This window comes from Dama dama, chromosome 12, assembly GCF_033118175.1.
Source record: "Dama dama isolate Ldn47 chromosome 12, ASM3311817v1, whole genome shotgun sequence".
In the NCBI taxonomy this organism is placed as follows: Eukaryota; Metazoa; Chordata; class Mammalia; order Artiodactyla; family Cervidae; genus Dama; species Dama dama.
The window spans coordinates 56,810,483-56,832,465 of record NC_083692.1 but is presented as its reverse complement, the minus strand read 5'-3'; the positions used below and the strand labels follow the sequence as shown (position 1 = coordinate 56,832,465).

The 21,983-nt window shown below is 39.2% G+C and overlaps 1 protein-coding gene and 1 non-coding gene across 6 annotated transcripts in view; one reads left to right on the top strand and one right to left on the bottom strand.

Moving 5' to 3' along the window:
• Positions 1–21,983, bottom strand: part of ZNF609 (zinc finger protein 609) — a 200,025-nt gene that overhangs the window by 86,853 nt on the left and 91,189 nt on the right. The gene's annotated exons all lie outside the window — the stretch shown is intronic.
• LOC133067603 (U6 spliceosomal RNA) lies at positions 3,573–3,679 on the top strand. Its single transcript, XR_009695371.1, has one exon. It is a non-coding gene; the product is annotated as a U6 spliceosomal RNA (small nuclear RNA).

The following is a 21,983-nucleotide window of genomic DNA, read 5'->3' as shown; positions in this document are numbered from 1 at the left end:
AGCAATTTCACTCCTTTTAGTATAAAACCAAAAGAATTGAACACACATGTCCACATGAATGTGTGTGCATTGTGAATGCATTCATGTGCACATGAATGTTCACAGCAACATTATTCATAATATCCAGAATAGAGAATCAACTTAAATTTGTCCATCAACTGATGAATGGATGAATAAAATGTGTTTATATCCATACAATGGAATATTTGGCTATTAAAAAAGGACAAAGTGGACTTCCCTGGTGGCCCAGTGATTAACAACCAGTCTGTCAATGTAGGAGACACAGCTTTGATTGCTAGCCCAGGAAGACTCCAGATGCCACACAACTAGGCCTGCAGGCCACAACTGCTCACCCTGAGCACCTAGAGCCTGTCCTCTGTAACAGCGAAGCCATCAAAACGTGAATGAAGTCCATACACTGCAACTAGAGAGTAGTCCCCACTCGCTGCAACTAGAGAAAGCCTGTGCACAGAACTGAAGACCTAGTGCAGCCAAAAATAAATAAATTAAAAAAAAAAAAAACTTAAAAAAAAAGAACAAAGTATAGATAAATCCTGTAACATGGATGATCCTTAAAAACATTATTCCGAGTGAAAGAAGCCAGACTTGAAGGGCCATATATTATTTAATTCCACTGATATGAAATGTTGAGTCAGAAGCAGAGTAATGGTTTCCAAACGTGAGGAGGAGGTAGGAATGTATACTGACTATTAACAGGCATAGAGTTTCTTTCTGGGGTGATACAAATGATCTAAAATAGTGATCATGTAATAGTGATAGTTGCATAAGTCTGTGAATACACTAAAACTCCCCGAATTTCATACTTTTAATATGTGAATTTTATGGCATGTGAACTGTGTCTCAAGAAAATGCCAAGTTAAAAAAGGTTGAGAATTGATCACTGGATTTACCAATGAAGAGGTCACTGGTGACTCACAAGGGCAGTTTCCACAGAACGGCAGAGGAAAGGACGCTGGCAGGGCCACGTGTCTCTGCAGAGGCTCTGCGGGAAATCTGTTTTCTTGCTGTTTCCAGTTTTTAGAAGCTGCCTGCATGCCCCAGCTCATGGCACCTTCTTCCTCCATATTCAAAACCAGCAGTATAATATCTTGAAGTCCTTCTCTCTTACTTTCCTGTCTCCCACTTTCCCTTATCAAGACTTCTGTGATTACACTAGGCTCACCTGGATAATCCAGGCTTCTCTCTCTATCTCAAAATCCTTAATCACATATAGAAAATTCCTCTGCTATGTAAGGTAATCAGCTTCCCTGGAGGCTCAGTTGGTAAAGAATCCACCTGCAATGCAGGAGACACAGGCTCAATCCCTGGGTTGGGAAGATCCCCTAGAGAATGGCATGGCAACCCACTCCAGTATTCTTGCCTGGAGAATCCCATGGGCTGAGGAAATTGGGGGGCTACAGTCCACAAAGAGGTGGACACGACTGAAGTGACTGAGCACACACATGCATATAAGGTAACATTCACATGTTCCAGGGGTCATAGGATATTTTTAGGTGGCCATTATTCTGCTTATCACATACATATAGTTTTTGCATACTACTGAAATTAAATTGGTATTAATCCAAACTAGATTATTCCACTAAGAAAATAGCTCTGAATGTTATATTAAAAGAAACAATCAAGGAACTTAAATGGTATATTAGAATACTTCCCTTTAACACAAAAGAAGACTTGGTGGAGGAATAGAGGAACAAAAAAGATATAAAACATATAGAAAATAAGCAGCAAATGGCAGACAATAAATATCATCAGTAATTATGTTAAATGTAACCAAATTAAACATTCCAATTAAAGAATGAGGGGGCACTTCTCTGGTGGTTCAATGGTTAAGACTGTGCTCCGAACGCAGGGCGTATGGGTTCCATCCCTGGTTGGGGAACTAAGATCCCACATGTCATGCAGCATGGCCAAAATGAATGAATGAACAGGGGAAGCAACTCAGAGTCTATAAAATTACTAAAATAGACAAAAGACAAGACTTACAAACCTAGGAGGTTTTAAAGAATAAGGAAAGAGAGAGTGATCCGCAAGTGCCAAGAAGGAAAAAAGATGACACCCACTTTTAGGTTGACTGACATAAGAAACATGAGAGGACTGCACTGAAGCAGGATTCTACAGAGATGTTTATAATCTTTTTGACAAAACAACATTTAAATTTTTTGTTTCGTAAAAATCTGTCCATCTTTTCCTTTATCTTTCTTCCCTTACATTCATGCTTAGAAAGGCAGTCATACTCTGAGAGCCGATAAAAAATACTCATCTATGTTTTCTCTTTTTTATATAGTATTCCTAAATTACAGCCTCAGTTCATTTTAACCTTACTATAGACTGTGCTGTTTTATTTTATTTTTTGACTCTGCTGTTTTAAACTCTCTTTATTTTTCTTTCGTAGATCAGAAGGAAAGGATGTAAAGACGACAATGTATTATAGAAAAAGCACTAAATTAAAAGGCAGTAGTCGGAGAAGGCAATGGCACCCCACTCCAGTACTCTTGCCTGGAAAATCCCATGGACGGAGGAGCCTGGTAGGCTGCAGTCCATGGAGTCGCTAAGAGTCAGACACGACTGAGCGACTTCACTTTCACTTTTCACTTTCATGCACTGGAGAAGGAAATGGCAACCCACTCCAGTGTTCTTGCCTGGAGGATCCCAGGGATGGGGGGACCCTGGTGGGCTGCCGTCTACGGGGTCGCACCGAGTCGGACACGACTGAAGCGACCTAGCAGCAGCAGCACAAGGCAGTAGTACTGACATTTAATCCAAACTCTATTACAAAGCCACTGGATGGCAGGCAGCTTGATCTCTGGTCTACTGCCCTCTTCCCCCATTGCCACAGTTTAACATCACATTATCTCTGGGTTGCAAAAGAGTCAGACACAACTTAGCAACTAAACAACAACAATCTTATCAAAGACCTTTGGGGCTTCCTTGGTGGCTCAGTGGTAAAGAATCTGCCTGCAATGCAGGAAACATGGGTTCCATTACTGGGTTGGGAAGATCCTTTGGAGAAAGAAATGGCAACCCATGCCAGTGTTCTTGCCTGGGAAAACCCAGAAACAGAGGAGCCTGGCAGGCTATAATCCATAGAGTTGAAAAAGATTTGGACACAACTTAGTGACTAAATAAAACATCATCATCTCTGGTCTATGGCTATAGGTTATTATAATATCTCTCAAATGTTGGTGAATTGGCCAAATTGACAATAATCTCTCCTTCTTCCAATCCATCCACCACAAAAGTTAGAAAAGCCTTAAAATGAAGGATTCATATCTATAGCTCATATAAATTGCTCCTACAAATTAGAAAAAACAAATAATTCAAGAGAAAAATGAGTAAAGGTTAGGAACAAGCAACACACAGAAGAAATACAAATGACCAAAAGATATATTTTAAAAATTATATTCAACCATACTAATAACGAGGAAGGCACAAATTAAAATGACAAAAGCATCTCCCTCATCAAATCATCATTAATTATAAAGAATCATAAACACCAGGTTTGACTAAAGATATGGAATAGCAGAAACTTTCATATTAAAATCTTATATTAAGTGCTCGCTTCGGCAGCACATATACTAAAATTGGAACGATACAGAGAAGATTAGCATGGCCCCTGCGCAAGGATGACACGCAAATTCGTGAAGCGTTCCATATTTTTTACTCATTATTAGAGAAATGCAAATCAAAACCACAATGAGGCAGCATTACACGCCAGTCAGGATGGCTGCTATCCAAAAGTCTACAAGCAATAAATGCTGGAGAGGGTGTGGAGAAAAGGGAACCCTCTTACACTGTTGGTGGGAATGCAAACTAGTACAGCCACTATGGAAAACAGTGTGGAGATTTCTTAAAAAATTGGAAATAAAACTGCCATATGACCCAGCAATCCCACTTCTGGGCATACACACTGAGGAAACCAGATCTGAAAGAGACATGTGCACCCCAATGTTCATCGCAGCACTGTTTATAATAGCCAGGACATGGAAGCAACCTAGATGCCCATTAGCAGACGAATGGATAAGGAAGCTCTGGTACATATACACCATGGAATATTACTCAGCCATTAAAAAGAATTCATTTGAACCAGTTCTAATGAGATGGATGAAACTGGAGCCCCTTATACAGACTGAAGTAAGCCAGAAAGATAAAGAACATTACAGCATACTAACACATATATATGGAATTTAGAAAGATGGTAACGATAACCCTATATGCAAAACAGAAAAAGAGACACAGAAGTACAGAACAGACTTGGAACTCTGTGGGAGAAGGTGAGGGTGGGATGTTTCGAAAGAACAGCATGTATATTATCTATGGTGAAACAGATCACCAGCCCAGGTGGGATGCATAAGACAAGTGCTCGGGCCTGGTGCACTGGGAAGACCCAGAGGAATCGGGTGGAGAGGGAGGTGGGAGGGGGGATCGGGATGGGGAATGCGTGTAACTCTATGGCTGATTCATATCAATGTATGACAAAACCCACTGAAATGTTGTGAAGTAATTAGCCTCCAACTAATAAAAAATAAAATAAAATTAAAAAAATAAAATCTTATGTTAAGAAGTTTCATACTCAATAATAAGGAAATCCAAACTCCACAATATGACTTAAGCCCTTTCACAATATGGCCTTGGATTATCTTTCTTTTCTCTCTATCCTCTACCCATTCTGGGTTTTAGCTGTACCTCACACAAAAAACCATGAAACATATTAGATTTTTTATCCCTCAACAATTAGGAGCATGTGCTTCCTATTGTCTGGAATGATCCTTTCATCTCTTCAATGCAAATACCATATTTCCTTTCAAGATAAAATTTAAACAACCTCTTACATGACGTCCCCAAATTTAGCTGACTTCTCCTTTGTGTTTAAAGGAGCACTTTAAAGCCCAAGAGTCCACATTTCCACTTGAACTTATCCGATGATAATTTTTTGTCTTCCTATCAGACTGAGGAGAATGGCTGGTAAGATTCTAGTCTTATTTATTACCATTTTTACAGTGTTGAGCACATAGTTGGTGCTCCATAAAAGCTGAATTAGTAACATTTCACCTACCGCCTAAGGCGAACAGCAGGTTTATTTCATTTCTCAAGTCTACAAAGACCAGTATTTAATATTATCTTAAAATTACAACTCTCTAACACACCACTGTCCAAAACACCAAAACCACCTATCTTATATTGGTAACCTAGGTTTTATTATTGATTATTTACAAGGCTAAAAAAGTGAAATGTTACTTTTGTCAATATGTGGTCTCAGGAGATTAATTAGAAATTTAAACAATCCTCTTTAAAGAGAAGCAGTGGTATGCAAAGCAGCTGACTCCACCTTGACAGATTAAAATCACCCAGGGTTTTATTTACATTATGAAAATTGGTAAACACTACAAAAAGCCCCGTTTCCTCCTCCAAGGTGGTTAAACATTTACCAGCACATCCCTGGACAAAAGCAGACCAGCACTGTGACTAGCTAACAGGGAAACAATTGTTTAAGTCTTCTTTTTTCTTCAAGAAGCTTTCTGGTCTGGTGTTACTAAACTATTTTCATTTATTTCCCCTTAATTTACAACTCCTAAATCACTTACATCTATGTCAAACAGCTTTTTTTGCATTCACCTTATTCATTCAATAAATATGGACCTGTGGCCCTGTCCATATTGATGACTGCTTTATTCACTCATTCTTTACCTTCAACTAAAGAGTAGAGCTTCCTGAAAGAAGAATTTCTCAAAAAGTACTTAACACATAATGACTAGGATAGCAGACGTTGTGGTCAGCTTCCAACATCCATTTCACCTGAGAACATCAGTCTAAGACAATTATTGAAATCCCATTCCCCGAGTCAGTGACTAGTTTAAAAGAGGGTTTATCACCTAGTTATGGTCAGAGATGTAAGAATAAAAGTCTGCTGGGAGCTTCTGGGAAGGGCTTTCTTGCTCCTATGAACTAGAAGCAAATTCCCCTTCTTAAGCTCATGTTGTGGTATTTGGATGAAGTTCTTACAAAGCTGGAATCATCATATAATCCAAAGCAAATAAACAAAAAACCCACACCTGACCTATTTCTCAAATTCTGTTATGAGTGATAAGAAATTTCCTAATGCCATTTAAAAATGGGGTTAGCAAAAGCACATTAACTGATACATCAGAAACGTAGACAAAGATCTATGTATTGAACTAGGATTCAATAGTATAGGATTCACCATAGTAAAATTTATTATTTACAGAGAATAACTGTGTTCTAAATTGTTTTTTCTCCCTTACCATTTTTTAATATATAGCTTTTTTCTGAACAAAAGATTCTTTAAATTCTATGGTGTTTTACAGTTTTCAAAAGTTTCACACACATGATTTCATATAATCCCATAGTAACACTTCTCCCCCCACCTCTATTTTGCCCCTTCCTCCTCTCCTTTCCCCACTGGTAACCACTACTTTGTTCTCTATATCCCTAAGTCTTTTTCTTTATTAATTCACTAGTTTGTTGTATTTTTTAGATTCTACATACAAATGATATCGTAATTGTCACTCTCTGACTGACTTCATTTAGCATAATGCCCCGAAAGTCCATCGATGTCGCTGCAAATGCCAGGGAAGTCCCTCTATTTCTCTCTTGATTGGCACTCAGGTTGTGCCCATATCTTGGCAACTGTAAATAATGCTGCTATGAATAATGGGGTGTGTGTATCTTTTTAAATTAATGCTTATGCTTTTTGGGGAAGATAGCCAGTAGTGGAATTGCTGGATCGTATGGTAGTTCTATTTTTAGCTTTTTGAGAAACGTCCATACTGTTTTCCACAGTAATGGCTTCAATTTACATTCCCACCAACAGTATACGACAGTTTCTTCTTCTCTTCACCCTCATCAACATGTTGTTATTTGTATTCTTTTTTATGACAGTCATTCTGACAGGTGTGAGGTATCATCTTGTGGTTTTGATTTGCATTTCCCTGATGATTAGCCATGCACAACTATTTTTAAGAGATTAAACACACACATTGTTTAAAGAATAAGAGTTTTACCAAGTGTGTTTAAAAAAAAAAGTTGCCCCTCACCCCTGTTGCGGTCCCATTTCTACTCCCTAAAAAATAAACCACTGCACTTCTTTTAAGTAATTATTTTCAAACTAATCTTCATGCTTCTAAATGACATGCTTGTGTTGCTACCTCTTGATTTTTCAGTTTTGTGATTATCCATTGATATCCCATTTGGAAGATGATCTCTTTTCTTCCTTCTGTACCCAAAATACACATGCATCCTTTCTGTCTCTCAAACTACCCTTTATAGTGATCCTATAATCCTGACTAGTTCAATCTTCAGTGTAAGTAGTAATGATTATATAAGCTTATTCACACTTGAGCCATACAGTAAATCATGATTCCTTTTCCTTTCCTACACAAGTTTTTTATTTTTCTATAAGTATTATCTTTTTAACTCATTTGCTTAGATTTCTATGTATTTATTGGCATTTCGCCCCAGAAAATCTTTGCCAATTGTCTAAATTTCCTCTTAAGATATTCATATCAATATTCTATTTCATCTTCCTAAAGAAGCCTCTCTTGGAGACTTTGAACCTTCTCCAATCTGGACTGGCTGCCCTCTCAGTGTTGGTAAGCTGTTTATCTGAAATCTCCATTCACTAATCTGAGGAATCCCCTAGTTTGTCTTGTTTACTGAGTCTCCTATTTCCTCAATCACGTCTCCGTCTTTCCTGGTTTATGACCTTATTTTGTGGAGAACATTTTTCAGTAGCTTCCGAGAATGGTGCATGGGAAGGAAGGACATTTTTTGAGACACTGCAAGTTTATTCTAGCTTTCCAGGCAAGACCAATAGTTTGGCTGAATTAAAAAAAAAAAAAAAAAATCTAGGCTCTGTGCTTGGATACAGTTTCTGACAATGATGTGTACTGACTTTAATTTTTAGAGCAAAAATTTGATAATTAACTGAGTTGACACAGGAACTGAGAAACACATGACTACAGAAGTCTGTATCAGAATTTATAACACACTTAAGCTAACCTAGACTCAATGTTCACGTGTAAAGAAAGCATGGAGGAGGGTATGGCAACCCTCCAGTATTCTTGCCTGAAGAATCCCATGGATGGAGGAGCCTGGTGGCCTACAGTCCACGGGGTCACCAAGAGTCAGACACAACTGAAGTGACTAAGCACAAGTGCAATGCTTGGTATGATGTGATGAAAATGGCCCTTTACTTCTATGGTTATCTTCTCAAAAACCCATAACCTCTATTTTATCATAAAAAAAAACTTCAGACAAATTCCTACAGTGAGATCACCTACAAAATACACGACCACTACACCTCAAAATTGTCAGTCATCAAAAACAAGGAAAAGTTTGAAAAACTGCTACCACCAAGAAAAACCTAGAGAGAAATGACAACTAGATGTAATGTGGTATCCTAGATTAGACTCTGGAACAGAAAAAGGAAAGGTTAATCTACATAAGATATAGACAATAATAATAAAGCAATATTAGTTCATTATTGTAAGGAGTATTTCATCTAATAATATAGGATGTTAACAGGGAAAACTGGGTATGGGGATATATAATTGTCAAAACTACCTTCTCAATTTTTCTGCAAATCTAAAACTGCTCTAAAACAGTAAAGCCTATTAAAAAGAAAAAACAATAATGATCCCTGTAGCTAGGGTAGAATGTGATCTGACCAAACCAAGATGGGTAAAGGAACTGAATAAATTAGAGTTCACAAAGAAACACATACTGCATACTTCCCCCTTACCCTAGGAAAAAAACTGTCATCCAGTCACACAATATCAGATCAGTTGTCTAATCATAAACACATATAAGACAAGAAAAATGAAATCAGTAAGTACTGAGTCTTATTTATATGCAAAGAGTTATTCCTAGACTACTACTACTCTAAGCTCTAAGGAAGGTCTCCAGATTGGGAGCATCAGCATTTCCTAGGAACTTCTTAAAAACGCCAAATGACACCACACCAGATTTACTGAATCAGAATATCTGGTGGATTCAACCTAGAAATCTGTGTTTTAACATCCTCTCCAGGTAATGTGCGTGCATCCTGAAGTCTGAATCTCACTATGGTAGGCAGCATGAATGAGGCAAATTCGTACGGTGGTCTGGGGTGCAGGTAAGCAGATGGAGAATTCATGTCTCACAGCAACACATGTGCCGCGTGATTATCAAGCAGCACTGGTAAAGAGCGGTCAGCACTCTTCTACCAGATACTGAGTAGAAACACAATGGTTAGATCCTCTGAGCATCTCCTGGCAATTACAAAGACAAGCAAAAAGGAACAGAAGTCAGAGGCAGGCTGAAAATGCTGGCCAGCAGGGAGATACACATAACAGTAGGTGTAGTGTATATGCTACTCAGTGATCCCAAATGGATTAAGTGTTGCAATCCAGCTCTCTTAACATCTCCAGATTCTTGCTTTTCATAGAAACCTGGGGATTAGTTTTGACTCTTCTGCACTTTGAGATTGCTGTTTCCATCTTGTGTTCGCCTATTTAAAAATGAAAAAGCACTTTCTATATTACCAACAAAAGCAATTCAGTAGAATTCATTTCTATATATTGTGCTGCCAAATATAAGCTCTATTAATGAACAGCACAAGGGATCAGCGCTTGGCTTGGTAAAATGATTAGAGTGTCAGGAGAAATCTAGCTCTGCAAGCTGCTGCATTTAAAAAAAAAATGCACTTAACTGCTGCCACAGGTCCCTCCCTCCTATGGCTTCAAAATCAGATGTTCACCCATCCCTAGCAGCAAGATGAAGACCTTAGAGAGAGGGCCCTGACAGCAAACCGCAGAGGCTGCAGACACATCTCATTTTAATTGCATCAGCAACTGCTAAGCAATTAATGAAAAGACAGAAAGAGGGAGGAAGCATCAGGGCAAAGAGAACAGACACTTGAGCAACCATGTGGAAATACTTCATCCTCACCCCAATGAGAGTTAGGTTATTTATGGCAGTTGCACAGAGCATCAAATCCTTGCATCTGAACTCCCAGGCCACTTCCCAGGCAGCAATAAAGCTACATAGTCTAGATTTCCTCTTGCTTACAGTTTCATGTCTCCCATATTCCTCCCTGTAGCCACCAACAAAGATGTGGGGGGTGGGGCGGGGAACCAACAGATCAAGTAGGTTACTCAGCTATTAAGTCCCTTGGGCAGATTCTATGCTTTTTACAATACTGGATATGAGAATCAGGAAATACTAAATACTACCAGCACCAGCAGTGATTCATCAGAAGTATGCACATACTAGGCCTAAGGCCTCTGGGGCAGGAACTCCATCAATAATCCCCTGCAGGTTCCTTTTTTTTTCTTCAAGCTATGTTTTTACTCTATTACAGAAGACAAAGATAAAAACTGCCAACAAAAACTTCTCAGAGAGAAAGTAAATTCTCAAATGTGGCCTTGGGCACCAAAAAAACATCAACATGAAAGAAAAACAAAAGCTCACACATTTAGTGCCAAAATTCCAGCTGTTATCTCCCCAGTGAACTGGGAACCTTAAGTTACATTGGTGTTTTTGGGTTGGGTGAGGGTGGGAACTGATGAAAAATTAGGTCTTGACTAATTCATACATGGAGTTTCAGAAGAGAGTGATACTCAGATGCCCTCAACTCCCTGCTCAGACACAATTCAAACATAAGGACCAGGGGTCTTGGGTTTTCTGCAACAACCCTCACTGAAAAATTTTACCCTACTGTGTCTAAATTTGAGATTGTAAGAAAAATGATTATTATATATATAGCTTATCCCAAAGTTCTTCACACAGAACTTAATAAAACATGACAAACTAACATATGCAGACAAAAGGCAATGCTAAATAAGTGAAAGTTGCTCAGTCGTGTCCGACTCTTTGAGACCCCATGGACTATACAGTCCATGGAATTCTCCAGACCAGAATACTGGAGTGGGTAGCCTTTCCCTTCTCCAGGGGATTTTCCCAACCCAGGGATCCAACCCAGGTCTCCTGCATTGCAGGCGGATTCTTTACCAGCTGAGCCACAAGGGAAGCCCAAGAATACTGGGGTGGGTAGCCTATCCCTTCTCCAGCGGATCTTTCTGTCCCAGGAATCGAACCGAGGTCTCCTGCATTGCAGGCGGATTCTTTGAGAACTGAGCTATCAGGGAAGCTCTGCAATACCAAATAGACAAGGATAAAGCAAGCAGGAGACAGATTCCTGAGGCCAAGGTCCAAAGATAAAGAAAGTTGGACTTAACTAACCTGGCCTATTCTCTACTACAGAATTACTTGCACTGCTTACTAAAAATATGGAAGATTATGATTTAATGAAAAGTAATTCTCAGCTGACTGCTGTTAAGAGGAAAAAAAATCGAACTCCTTACAAGTCCCCACCAGATCTGGTTTCTGCCTACCTGCTCGTCTCACAGCCTCTTACCCTCTTCATTCCAAACTATGCTGTCATTCTGTAAATATTTATTCAGTGCCTCCTGCATGCTGGCACTGTTTTAGGTACTATGGATGCATGCAGGACTCTATGTAATGCTTGTTCGATTACATCTTATATGAGGGCTCCAGCTGAGGAGGCAGGAGAAGGCTGAAGTCCAGACAGGTAGCTAGGCTGCCTGTCCTGGTGTGGGCCTGCAACCTCTTAGAAGGGAAACTTTTTCTCTAATTTGCTGAAAGAAGCCTCATGGCCTAAAAGAAGCCCTAGGTTTAGTGACAAATCAGACAAAAATCCCTCCCCCATGGAACTTATATCTCATTGCAGAGTGAGGTGGACAAAACCAAAATAAACTGCATAATATGTGAGACAGTGAGAAGTGTCAGGGAGAAAATAAAACAGGGAAGAGGGGATAGAAAGTTTGTGTAGGCATGTAATTTTAGAGTACTCACTAAGAAAGAGACACATTTCTATGTTTAGAACCTTATCAACCCCTTTCTTGTCTTCATGCCTTTGCACTTGCATTATCTACCTAGAATACATCCTAGGGGACAACCCCCCGCCCTCATTTTTTAATAGCTAGTTTTTTATCTTTCAATTTCAGCCTAAATGTCACCTGCTCCAAGGGGCCTTCCCTGGCTGCTCGAAATAAAATAATAGCTACCCAATATCTCTAGGCATTACTAACCAAATGAAGACTACATAGACTAGAGTTTAGATTTATTCTATCAATATTTCTTGATTTAACACCTGTTATTTAGCTTCCTCATCTGCAAAATGAATAAAAATAGTACCTGCCTTTTAGGGATGCTATGAAAATTAATTATAACTACTACCACCACAATGACATAATGATGAAAACAATAATAGCAATGATTACTTATATAGTTTTTATCATGTACCAAGCATTACGCTATGTGTTCTACTTTTATTAACACATTTAATCCATTCAATTAATCCATTTAAAGTGCCGAGCACCATATCCAGTAAAGAAATGCTGGCAGTCATTCTCATTACCATCAGCATCAGTGGCAGCATTATGAGCTATTCTACTGAAGTATCTTAAGCACTTTGCCTGACTTTCTGCTCCACTGACGGATCTAGGCTCCAAAGTTCCTTCTTTCCCTTTTAGGATTAACAGCCTAAAGAAGGAATTTATGTATCAACCTCAACTTTCACTCTCTGCAAAATGATTTCTCATTCCTGGCAATGTCATGGACTTAAAAAAAAGGAAAAGACATAAGCCTGTCCTTATGGATCATATGCTTTAAAAGTCTCTAGAGGGTAAGTAGTAAGACAGCGTGGAACTGGAAGCCAAAATCCCCAGATTCACTGATCACAGGATGCTAGAGGTTATCCAGATTAATCTTTCATTTTACACATGAATAAAATGAGGTTCAGAGAAACGAAGTTATTTGCCAACTTGCCTTGTTACTTACAGGTAGTTCATTATGATCCTGGAAACAGAATCTAAATCTCTCCCTCCTAATCCAGCGCCTTTTCCATTACTCCATAGAACCACCAGTTCAAAGTGGCTACCTAGAGAATAAGGGAACTAAACTTGTTCATTATACAGGTCTCTCCTGAATCTGTTCTAATATGGTGATTCGAATAGGAATGAAACCAAGAAAGAGATATATATAAACTTTCAATTTTGGGAAATCTTAGGCTTTTAACACTAGTTTAAAGTTTGGAAGGCAAAAGGATTGAATCCAAAGGAGTTAAGTATTTCAGTGCACAGGTGTGGTGTTTAAAAGCTATAATCAGGAATTCCCTGGTGGTCCAGCGGTTAGGACTCTTGTGCTTCCACTGAAGGGGACGCAGGTTTGACACTTGGTTGAGGAACTAAGATCCCACATGCTGCCTGGCATAGCCAAAAAAAAAAGCCATAATGAAATAATCTCCCCATTTGGGGGCCGGGGCGGGGTGGGGGAGAACAGCCTTCAGAGCAAAATTCCCAGATTAAATGTAAATTCTAAGACTGTGTTAAAGTAAATTAGGTTCTGCCCATAGTGGCAAGAAGGATAAACTGGGATAGAACTCTAGGTCTGCCATTATTCTTATTACTTCAAGCAAATTACTTTTCTTCTTTCTAACTGAGTCTCTGTGCACAGAAAATGAGAAGGTTAGGCTAATTATTTTTAAGATGCCTTTCAACATTAAAAATATAGGGTTTGACCCAAATACAGGACATAACATTACATCCTTTTAGGATGAGCAACATGATTTTCCTTCCTTAATGATGATATACAACAAATAAGTACAATAATTAACTTATGAGTGGATGCCTTTTTTAGAAACGATTTAATCATGAAAATGATAGTTGGCACAGTGTTTGGCACACAGCAAGTTCTCAAAAATTATCAAATGAACGAATGTGCAAATAAATGAAGTAATTAACCAATCAGATACAAATTTATTTTTTCAGGCAGATCGAGGTGATCAAAGGAAACTTTGACAGCTTGGAAGTGAACTTTTTAACCTTTGGCTCTATAAAGAATAAATATCCTAGATATGCCATATACCAAAAAAACCTGCTAACTAATATAGAAAGTGGATGTATTAGTTTTTGGTGACTGCTGTAACAGATTACCACAAACTTAGTGGCTGAAAACAACATAGCATTCTCATATTTATGAAGGCTAGAGTCCAAAATCCATTTCAGTGGGCTGAAATCAAGTGTTGGCAGAGCCAAACTCTCTCTGGAAGCTTTAGAAGAGGACCTGTTCCTTGACCCTCCAGCTTCTAGTGGCTGCCAGCATTCCTTGGCTTTGGCTCCATCACTCCAATGCACAAGGCCAGCATTTTCAAATCTCTCTCTGTTCTCTCTTCACATCACCTTCTCTTATGTGTATTCAAATCTCCCTCTGCCTCTCTCTTGTAAGGATAATGTGACTGCATTTAGAGCCCACCTAGATGATCAAGGATAATCTTCCTGACTCGAGATCTGAACCACACCCTCAAAGGCACTTTTTCCATACAAAGTAAAGGGATTCTACAGGTAACAGGGATTAGGACGTGGATCTCTTTTGAGGGGAACATTTTTTCCAGTCTTCCATAGTAGAATATGAATAATGGTGACAGACTGGTAACCAGAGTCTAAAGAGATAGGTCTTAAAGTAGAGCTTGGGAGGGAAGAAATGTGGTTTAGAAGAATGGTGTATGCACCATTCTTCCAACAGTGGAAATGGGTGCGTTGTACATAAAGAAAGGCAAATATTTAATGTTTTTAATTTTGGGGGGACTGAAGTAGAAAGTTTCAGCAATGCTGTGAAATAAAATTAGTTATATAGAAGCTTTTTTTTTTTTTCCCCCTAAAGTGCTGTGTTTACCAATTGTGTGTTAAGGTACCCTGGGGCAGTACAACAAACTAAAAAAGGCACCGCTGGATATTTTAAAATTTTGAGGGAAACACAGTAATGTTTGTTACCAATATAAACTACACCAAACTCACCATACACACTACAAGGTAGTTCATAGTTTCAACACTAGATCACTCTATATTCATATCTTTATGACAATACTGGATTTTATTGCTGTGGTTAAAAGCAAGTACATGGAAAATCAGTGTGGGATGGGAAATGGCTGACATCCAATCTGACTCCAAAAGTTTGGAAATGTACATCCCAACACGTCCACATATCACATTAGTTAAGAAACTGTGGTTAATTAAGAATGAAATAAAACTATTTTTCTTTTAATTACCAAAAACTTGGTTCCATTTTCAGACTCAGCCACTAACACATATTAACAAATATAGATGCTAATATTCTTAAAGAATCTTAATGGAATGGAACATGATTTCTGAACAAGGCCACTGGGAACTGTTTTCCTGGTATTCATTGCTTTGAAACATAAATTCACCCTGAGTCATCTCAAATGCATTTACAGAAATATTTAAATGATTAAGACAAGACGAGAAAAGGATCTAATAGGAGGTGCGTGTGTGCATGCACGCTCGCCTGTGTGGTCTGTGTACAAAGTTGTGTCTGACTCTGTACAACTCTATCACTATAGCCTACCAGGCTCCTCTATTCACAGAATTGTCCAAGCAAGAACACAAGAATACTACAGTGGGTTGCCATTTCCCCCTCCAGGGATTGAACCCAAGTCTCTTGCATTGGCAGGTTGATTCTTTACCACTGTGCCACCCAGGAAGCCCATGATGGGAGGCATTGTGGTCAAAACTGTGGAATATAAAGTTGAACTAAAAATCCTGATTTCACAAATTGCCAACTAGGGCAAGTTTCTTAAATTCCTAAGACTCATGAATAAAACAAAAATAAGAAATAGTCCCTATCTCATAGATAATAATTGGACATGACTAAGTGACTGAACAACATAGAGATATTGTGAGATGGGCTCTAATCATTCAGTGCATGGAATACAATATAAGACCAATAACTTAAGGCTTAAAAAATACACCAGAAGAAAAAAAGCCAAGAATATTCTGTGTGCATTTAACACATTTGCTTTTTCAACTGTAAAAGATAACAAAGACAGTTAACTAGTTCACTAATGTGGCCTCATAGTGCTTGACTCTTAGTGATACACAAAAACTGACTTATCAATACACTGTATTTCTCTAGAATTACCCAAAGGTTAAACAACAAATTCTCATTCAGAGGGAGAAGTATTAAGATGGGCACTAATACTGTTGATGCCTTTTCACAAGGAGACTCACTTGTGAGAGCAAGAAGGACCCCAACAAACCCAGTCTGGGGAGGGGATTACTGAGATGGCACAACCCACACACTCTCTTACACATTCAGCAGAAACTCCCCAGCTGCTTAGATTTTCTAAGCTTTCAGCATAAGAAAAGATGCTCCTTGGGGAAAGGATATATGAGGATGGATAGGAGATTGTCCCTAGGAGCTTTTCACAAGTTATCTCAAATGCAAGGTAGGATTACCATCACTACTTTACTTATTCATTTATTCCACAAATATTTATTAGGCATCCTCTTTATCTCAGGTATTTTCCTATAGTTACTGGAAACACAGGAAACAAAACAAATAAGGTCCCAGTTCTCATGGTGTCCTCACGTTAGAGAAGAGAGAGTCCATAACAAACAAAACAAGAAAATTTCAAGAAGAGTAAATGCCAAAATGAAAATTAAACATGATGATAAGATATGGACTATCTGGGAGGTTACTTCAGATCAGGTGGTCAGGGAAAGCCTCACTAAGGAGATGACATTTAAATTGAAACCTAGGGTCCCTGGTGGTCCAGTGGCTAAGACTCCATGCTCCCAATGCAGGGGACCTGGGTTTGATCCCTGGTTAGGGAACTAGATCCCACATGCCACAACTAAAGATCCCATATGCTGCAACTAATACCTGGTGCAGCCAAATAAATAAATATTAAAAAAAAAAATTGAAACCTAAATGACTAGTAAGGGTGAAACTGTGTTATGAGCTGCAAGATTGGTATAGGGGAGCTAGTAAAAAGTCCTAGAGTAGGAATGAGCTTCATAATGTTTGAGGAACAGAAAGAAGACCAGTATGGCTGGCGCACAAAGAGAGGTGGGACAAGTGGTAGAGTTAACCTCTGAAAGAAAAACCTCATAGTAAAGCCTCAATCATGTTCAGGCTGTCAAATCATACAACCTGTCCCCTGGTAAAGTTAGAATTGAACTCCACAGAACTATGACCCTCAAGTGCACAATCTTTCCAGGACATCACAGTTAACATATCTGATTCCTAGCTCAGTGCTTTAAACACAGTAGATGTTTAGTAAATGTTTACTGAAAGAAAAAGAAAAAGCCTAAGGATCTTCACATACCACTCTTCATTTCTATACTGGTAAGAAAAATGTCAACTGACCATTCAATACTTCTGAATGGTCTCATCAAAGATCAGTTGGATCTATACAGTTGTGATTCTCAACCTCGGCCATGCACTAAAAAATCACCTGGGAAACCAACAAATACTGATACCCGAGACCCCCAGCCCCAGAAATCAGGATATACGTGGTCTGGAATGAAGGGGGATTCTAATGTTTAAAGGCCACTGAAGTTAATGAACCCCAAGTTGAGAACCATTGCCCTCAGTTCACTTCAGTTGCTCAGTCGTGTCCAACTCTTTGCAACCCCATGAATCGCAGCACGCCAGGCCTCCCTGTCCATCACCAACTCTTGGAGTTTACTCAAACTCATGTCCATCAAGTCAGTGATGCCATCCAGCCATCTCATCCTCTGTCGTCCCCTTCTCCTCCTGCCCCCAATCCCTCCCAGCATCAGGGTCTCTTCCAATGAGTCAACTCTTCGCATGAGGTGGCCAAAGGATTGGAGTTTCAGCTTCAACATCAGTCCTTCCAGTGAACACCCTGGACTGATCTTTAGGATGGACTGGTTGGATCTCCTTGCAGTCCAAGGGACTCTCAAGAGTCTTCTCCAACACCACAGTTCAAAAGCATCAATTTTTTGGTGCTCAGCTTTCCTCACAGTCCAACTCTCATATCCATACATGACCACTGGAAAAACCATAACCTTGACCAGACGGACCTTTGTTGGCAAAGAAATGTCTCTGCTTTTAAATATGCTATCCAGGTTGGTCATAACTTTCCTTCCAAGGAGTAAGCGTCTTTTAATTTCATGGCTGCAATCACCATCTACAGTGATTTTGGAGTCCAAAAATATAATGCCTGACACTGCTTCCACTGTCTCCCCATCTATTTTCCATGAAGTGATGGGACCAGATACCATGATCTTAGTTTTCTGAATGTTGAGCTTTCAGCCAACTTTTTCACTCTCCTCTTTCACCTTCATCAAGAGGCTTTTTAGTTCATCTTCACTTTCTGCCATAAGGGTGGTATCATCTGCATATCTGAGGTTCTTGATATTTCTCCCGGCAATCTTGATTCTAGCTTGTGCTTCTTCCAGCCCAGCGTTTCTCATGATGTACTGTGAATATAAGTTAAATAAGCAGGGTGACACTATACAGCCTGGACGTACTCCTTTTCCTATTTGGAACCAGTCTGTTGTTCCATGTCCAGTTCTAACTGTTGCTTCCTGACCTGCCCATTGCCCTAGACATTCTCAAATTTAAAGCCATGTGAATATGCAAACAATTTCATCAGCTGCTGCTGGGCATCAGGTCCACAGCAAAGTCATAAGAAAAAAATAAGGCCCTGGGCCCAGCAGGGTTATTTGAGCAAGAAGAAACATGCTTAAGTAAGGGATTAAATAAAATATCTTGCTACACATGGATAACAGATGATATTAAGGAATTACTATGTAGTATAGGAATGGTATTTTGGTTGTATAAGCAAATGCCCTCATTTTTTGGAAATGCATGTTGAAGTATTTAGGAGAGAAACAATGTCTCAAACTTATGAAATGTTCAGCAAAACAAATAAATGAAATACACATATATAGACAAAGCAAATATGGCAAAACTGGAACAATGATTGAATATAGGTGGTGGGTGATCATTTTACTCTGAACTTTTCTGCATATTTAAAACTGTTCATAAGAAAAGGCTGAGAGAGGGGAAATCTTCTGTCACAATATATTGATAATTAGTCCATTATATTTAAAAAGCTATCTTGGTAATTTTTTAAAGACAGAATGCCAGTTTGCACTACAGCAATTGAAAGTATAAAATAAAAACTTGCTTTTAAAATATTTAGTCTGTTTCTAAATTATAAATATTTCCTCTCAATTCTACTGAACCAGATCCTTTATAGCCCGTTATTTCCTTATAACTGCATAACAGGTGAAACTTATACGCTCTACAGGGTTTATGATGTTTACTGTTTCTGGGAATTAGATTTCCCAAAGCTTACCATTGAAGGCCTCTGTGCTATCAGCAGCTTCTGGCTGCCTGCCATGAAACAGTCCTCACCTCTGAATGACACTCAGTGATACCACCCATGACCTGGAAGAGGATGGTGGCCTCCAGCAGAACCAACTCATATATTACAAGGCTGTAATATAATCTCTTTCTACTAGCTCTCAAAAGCAGCTCAGAAGTAGTAAACTGTAACCAGGGTCACCCAAGGTAAAATGGAGAAGAAGGCAATAGTCTCTACTGCTTCCCTCGCTGGCAGCTTGAAAGAAAAGAAACTGTTAGTTACTCAGTGTGTCTGACTCTTTGCAACCTCACGGACTACAGCCCCCCAGGCTCCTCTGTCCATGGAATCCTCCAGGCAAAAATACTGGAGTGGGTTGCCGTTCCCTTCTCCACAGAGTTTCCTGACCCAGGGATCAAACCCAGGTCTCCCACATGGTAGGCAGGTTCTTTACCGTTTGACCCACCGGGGAAGCTCACTTGCAGCTTAGGAGCCTCCAGTTCTAAAACCTTTCCAATTTCTTCTGTATCTGTTCTTTAACTCACATTTAATTTTAAACTGTAAGCCAACTAAATAAATTAATCCTAATTAAATATGTTTAGCTAACTGGCCTTTTTAGAAATGGCTAGAATTTCTGACTCTTAAGAGTCTCTTCAAATCATATCATGGCCACCTGTTCTGATATCTATTGCATACAAACATATTCTCAAGTATCCACCCGTGGAGTCTTGTTTGAAGTTATTATAAAACAAAATCCATTTTGCAGACAATTAAAATGGCAGTCACTGATGGTCATGCTTACTTCTTTCTCCACAGCCACCCCAGAAGACTCATTTAAAATACAACAGAAAGGTACTTAAATGAATAAATAGGTCAGTATTAAGTGGATACTGCCCTCACTACTTTAACCAAAACTTATGGTGAATTTTAAGGGACACAAAAAAGAAACCTGGCTCAATATTAAGGATTCTTATTGGGGATTTCACTGGCAGTCAAGGGGTTAAGACACCATGCTTCAAGGACGGGATGCACAGGTTCAATCCCTGGTTGGGAAACAAAGATCACCACATGCCACAGCCAAGGAAAAAAACCAAATGATGCTTATTCTGTATAGTATCCTTCCTATCTTGGTTCTCTTAAGAGATGATCAGAATCACACCACAGTAATGATTTCAAATGCCTTTTTGCCAAATTGAGGTTTCCTAATTATCCTTCCTGCATTCAGTGCTTCTAAAATTAAAGACATTAAATTCATTTACTAAAATGCTTATGTAACTTACTGGGCATTCTTAGTAGCCTAAGTAGACATGAAGGTGGGCTGAAGGGAAGTGGTTGAGTTTGACGTGCTCTTACATACAGCCAGTTTAATTAAACTTAGATCATACAGGTTGAAGCCACCCTGAAACGGGTACTCTTCACTTGCTCTACAACAAAACATACCTCTGGTATGACAAAATACTTTGGAGAATCAGTTCTAATTACAGGATGGATAACACGGCTGAAAACAAAACGAAACACATTTTATTTCAAGTTCTGTAAAAAGTAAAAATAAACCTTCACTGTTTGCGCTCGACCTCTGAATGTTAAAAACCTCTCCCTTGTACCATCCCTCAACTTAAGTAAGAGCAGAGAAGCGAGAGCACTCAGCATGCTCACAGCGACTCTTGTGTGATTACCCTGCACTCCACTGGATTTCCCAACAAGCAACTTCCCTGACTTCAGCAGCTCTCTCTTCTCTGGGCCACTGGGGCAATTATTGTGACTATCATTCAACTGGCTCCTACACTGTTTGGTATATAGTTAGTTATCTTAATTCTTTTTATAAGCATAGGTCAGCCCCTCCTCCATTAGACTTCAGACCGATTACTTGGCATAGTAACTCTCTCTTCTTACAGGCACACATGCATGTGCTCATGCACACACATGCAAGCACACACAAAGCTGCTGCTAATATCACGATTAAATTTTTGCTGGCTTCTAAACTCAGGTTATTGTTTAATTATAACAATTATGAGATTATTGCAAATGTGAAACCTATTTCCTCTTTGTCTAGCATCATTAGTTAAATTTGAGAAATAATAGAATTCAACAGTTATCTCAACCAGGAACTCTTAAGAATGTGTGTGGCTCTGTTGGTGGGAATGCAAACTAGTACAGCCGCTATGGAGAACAGTGTGGAGATTTCTTAAAAAACTGGAAATAGAAAAAATGGTCATAGATTGCCATATGACCCAGCAATCCCACTTCTGGGCATACACACTGAGGAAACCAGATCTGAAAGAGACATGTGCACCCCAATGTTCATCGCAGCACTGTTTATAATAGCCAGGACATGGAAGCAACCTAGATGCCCATCAGCAGATGAATGGATGAGAAAGCTGTGGTTCATATACACCATGGAATATTACTCAGCTGTTAAAAAGAATTCATTTGAACCAGTTCTAATGAGATGGATGAAACTGGAGCCCATTATACAGACGGAAGTAAGCCAGAAAGATAAAGAACATTACAGCATACTAACACATATATATGGAATTTAGAAAGATGGTAACGACAACCCTTTATGCAAAACAGAAAAAGAGACACAGAAGTACAGAACAGACTTTTGAACTCTGTGGGAGAAGGTGAGGGTGGGATGTTTCGAAAGAACAGCATGTATATTATCTATGGTGAAACAGGTCACCAGCCCAGGTGGGATGCATGAGACAAGTGCTCGGGCCTGGTGCACTGGGAAGACCCAGAGGAATCG